Consider the following 4,651-nt stretch of genomic DNA (forward strand, 5'->3'; position numbering starts at 1 on the left):
GGAAGTTTGATTGCTAGGTCACTTCTCTTTTAAACATAAACTTATAGGTAGAAACGAAATCGTAAATTCCTTTCATTTGTTCCTTGTTTTCCTATTTCTTGTACACTTTCTTATAGTCTTAAGAATTGACTTCTCTAGTGTTGACTATACTTTGTTAGACATGTCCAATGTCACTCCAACAAATTTCTTACCATTTTATTTGTGTTGAATATTCTGTTTCAACTAGATGATCTTACCAGAAGCTTCTAAAGTTCTCTAAGCATCGATCTATTCGAATTTCTAGGGACTAGACTCATTCGAGAATTAAATGGACAAAGATGTTAGGTTGTTAACCATTGGTAAAGCTGAGCGTTTAAACTCAATGCTTTATGATCTCAAAACTACATTGTATTTTGAATCCACAAGCACCAATCGGTCTGCCATTCGACTTTGATACTCGAAAACAACCATAAAAGTCGCTAAAAGAAACGTACATTTTAAATTGCTCACTTTCTCTCATTTCCGTGAATCGTTCTTAGATTCACTACCAATCGAGGAAATTTACTGCTACCTTTCTAAAAGGATTTACTACAGTGCAAGATATTTAATTATAAACACTAATTAAAACATACATTGAAGCATGCAAAGTCTAAACATTTATCATGAGTAATAACTTTAAAATTAAAGCAATCATGCAATTTAAACAAGTTATTGGCATTTTATTCGAATTTATTGTTCCGGCAGGTGTGAATAAAATGATTCCAAGATCCTTAAATCATTGAAGAATTAAGCACGTTATGTATTTAGAATCAATTCTAAAATATTTTAGGTAAGCAAATCCTTTGCTAATACTCTAGAAACTACTCTTGGTTGATAGGTACGTCTAAGAACTTATTAGGTAAACCTATCCCGTTTGCCACGACATAAAAGGACTCCTTACTTATATCGTTGAGTTTCACCAAAACTAACATGTACTCACAATTATTTGTGTACCTTACCTCTTTATCAATAAGTAACACCTCGCTATGGCGGAAAACTATTACTAAGATTGATGTAAAGGTTATCCAAGTAAGTGTTATTTTGGCATGACACCTTTTAACTCAATTTTTAAAGTTTCACTAGTACAAAAACGCTCAATTGCGTCGGTATAATTGCCTCGCTCATTCTAATGAGCGACGCAAAAATACTCATTTTAATTTGCAAAAGTCATTTGCGTCGGTGATTTACTAATCTATGACGCAAAATGGACCTCATAAGTCAATTTAATGATTTGCGTCGGTGATTAGTTAAACAGCGAGGCAATTTACTCATCAAGTGCGTCGCACATCAATAATTGACCGACGCAGGTCATACTTTTATTATTTTCTCATTTTTTTTCTCACAGATCCTACATTCCAGAACTCTTTGCCTCCCCTCTCTCTTCTCTCTCATCCTACTTTCCAAATCTCCATCGCTGGAACTCCATCTCCTCCCATCTCACCTTCAAAAATCCAGAATCAACCTTTTCCCTTTGAACCACCAAGCCGTACCTCTCTTTTTATTCTGAAAAAATTCAATCTCTGCGACAATGGGAAGAAGGGAAAAACCCTAGGTTTCGGCACGGGGATCGGAGGAAGCAGGCCGGGTCGGGTCGTGGATGAGTGAGTCGATGGGCGAGGGGATTGGAGGTCTCCGAATCGAGGAACCTAGCATTGTTGATGCTTCTTCTACAGTGGGAGCGGCGGCGACAAAGCTTGGAGATGACGGTGAAGTCGAAGAGTAGGAGGAAGGCCGCAACGAGGACGACGATGAGAGCAGCCATGAGAGGGGAGATGCCATTAACAGAAAACAATTCTCCAAACTGTGGCACAACGGAAAACCAAGAGATTTAAAAGGTGATTCATTTGTTCTTCAAAATCCATCCATTATTTATTAAAATTCGATTTCTATGTAGTAATTGTTTTTGTTTAATTTATTGAATTTATTAATTGTTTTTGTTTAATTGTTTTTCACAACATTCCTTTATTTTATTTTATAATTGTATATTTCGTATTTCGTATTATTTGTTGTTGATTTTTTTGTTTAAAAATTTTCTGGGTTATTATGTTCAATGTAATTTTCATAAATTTTTCCGAAATCCAACGGGGAATTTAAATCCTGGTTTCTTATATCTGAGTTAGGTTACTAAACAGAGTCGAAATTGAAGAAAAAATGAGCCCATGAATGTTATGATTGAAGCTATGTGAAATATATATGTACTACATCAAGATGCCATAACGAGTGAAGTTCTTGTAAACTAAGCTTAGCTATCGCAAAATCCCAGGAAACTCATGATTAACAACAAAAAAGAACATTTGAAGAGTCCTTAGAACCTATATAGTGACTAAATGACAGATCCATTCTATTTTGAGGCATGTACCTAATTAATTGGTTTGCCATTTGCCTATGTAGGATGCATTTAAATCACTTTCGTGTGCCCTCATACGAAACTAATTTACAACTTGTTGCAGGCTTGTTCATGTGTGGAAAACAATGAATGGTTGCCATCAAGTTCAGAGTCATATCTCACAGCAGGTGCTTCTTCTGACCAGTCACAACGCAGAACCAGCAACAGAGAATCACCATGAAGCAGCAATGCAGCTTGAGGGTGGGTTCAGCTTCTGGTATACTCCATTGAATGAGGGTTAGTGCCATTGGTTTTCTCCCAAGGTGAGGCCTCTATTCAATCAGTAAAATAAGGAAATATTTTTTTTCTGTTCAATGGGTTACTGCCGATCTGTCATAGGACAGTTTCAGCTTAGCCAATTACTGTTAGGTTTTTCACAACAGGATTGAAGTTGGTAGAGGCATGCCTAGTGGTAGAATATGCTTGTGTTGTTTTGGATTGGATTGAATTGAATTGGATTGCGGCACAGGTATAATTAGTTTAATACTTACCTAAAGATCAGTATCTCCATAGACATAGACATAAAACCAGCATGGAAGCAAAATGTATCACATTCAAAAAGAACATCAAAACTAATTAACAGCTCGTGCTACATGGTGTTTTTTTTCTTAGTAAGTCTACGCTAATACATATCAATTTCCCTTGAGCTTCTTGGTTCACTATATTGGCGGTATAGTGTGGGGAATTGGGGTCAATATGCCTTAATCTAATTTATTGCCAGTTTGGGACTCCACATATTGTGCTTTTTCACAGGGTATCTTGTCCATTTCTTTTATGTTTTAAATTTCCTCTCTGTTCATCTTCATTTTCTATTCGAGAATGATGAATGTAATTTGATTTGTTGATTGCCTGATAATATGGCATCCTTCTATATTTAATAGTTGAACATTGAAACATTAAAACTTTTATATCCCAGATTTGAAACTTTTATGGGTTCTGCTTTACTAGTTGAACATTGAAACTTTTATTGCCTGATAAGTTCTGCTTTACTAGTTGAACATTGAAATTTTATATCCCAGATTTGTCTCCCTCTTTTATGGGTATATGCAATCTTATCCTTTTATCATTGCTGTCGTTTCCCCTTTCTGTTCTGGGAGAGCTTATCGGTGCGTGCAGGTATTGGTTAGTATTTTACTAATTGATAAGCTTTTTGACATTCAGGTTTACGCTGACGCTGACATTCAGGTTTATCGGTCCCTCATTTGTCTTTGAATACGCTGACGCTGACGCTGCGTGCTACGTGTGTCATGGGAAGTTGCTTATCCAAGCATGATCTCAACTCTCAAATTGATTTGGTAATTGAAATTTTGAAGCGTCCAGGAGAAGTCCTCCCTGTTTGTCTTAGTGTCGCACGAACGCTGTAAATTCATAATTTAGTGTGCTTCAATTTTAATTTCTCGGCTTTTTTTTTCTCGGTTCAAATTTTTATTTTTATTTCATATTGTAATTTGTTTGATTTTGGTCTGACAATGGAGTTTTTTTCATCTGCTTGAATGATATCTTGGGCCTCATTCGTTTATGGTTCACTTAAACTTTTATGTTAAAAGTGTAGTTAGGTTATCAACATGTTGGGTGATCTATGGTGAATTTGCCTTTTATTGGGTTGTAACTAAAATATTAAAAAACGAATTTTTTTTTTAAAAAAAAAGTCATTTGCAACGCACATTTAGCTAATGTGCGTGGCAAATGACTTTTTTTTTTTCGCCTAAAAGTCATTTGCGTCGCACATTTAGCTAATGTGCGTTGCAAATGACTTTTTAGGCATGGTGCTGAAAAGTCATTTGCGTCGCACATTTAGCTAATGTGCGTTGCAAATGACTTTTCAGGCATGGTGCTGAAAAGTCATTTGCAACGCACATTTGCTAAATGTGCGACGCAAATAAGGTTCATTTGCGTCGCACAAATGTGCGACGCAAATGACTTTTAGTCATTTGCGTCGAGAGCTTTTGCCACGCACGATGTGCGACGCAAATGTGCTTAAAAGTGCGATGCAAATGACCCTTTTTCCACACGTGTTTGGAACTTAAGGCTCTTACTATGTTGGTTAGATTTTAAGTGAACTAAAATCCTTAATCATGCAACATAATCAAGCCATAATCTCATGCATAATTAAGACATATTTAAAGCAATAAATAACTTAAAGCATGCATAAGATATAAGTGTGATCTAGTATGGCCCGACTTCATCTTGAAGCTTCAACTTCAAACTCCGTCTTGAAAATGGATTGGAAACTCCGTCTTGAATTTC

At 36.0% G+C, this 4,651-nt stretch overlaps 1 long non-coding RNA gene across 1 annotated transcript; it reads left to right on the forward strand.

The window, feature by feature from the left end:
• The first annotated feature begins 1,354 nt into the window (after positions 1–1,354).
• On the forward strand, positions 1,355–3,915 carry LOC130463617 (uncharacterized). Its single transcript, XR_008923822.1, has 3 exons — positions 1,355–1,853; positions 2,469–2,667; positions 3,566–3,915. It is a non-coding gene; the product is annotated as an uncharacterized lncRNA (long non-coding RNA).
• Positions 3,916–4,651: the final 736 nt, after the last annotated feature.

The sequence above is a fragment of the Spinacia oleracea genome, chromosome 6 (genome assembly GCF_020520425.1).
Source record: "Spinacia oleracea cultivar Varoflay chromosome 6, BTI_SOV_V1, whole genome shotgun sequence".
NCBI classification, from domain to species: Eukaryota; Viridiplantae; Streptophyta; class Magnoliopsida; order Caryophyllales; family Amaranthaceae; genus Spinacia; species Spinacia oleracea.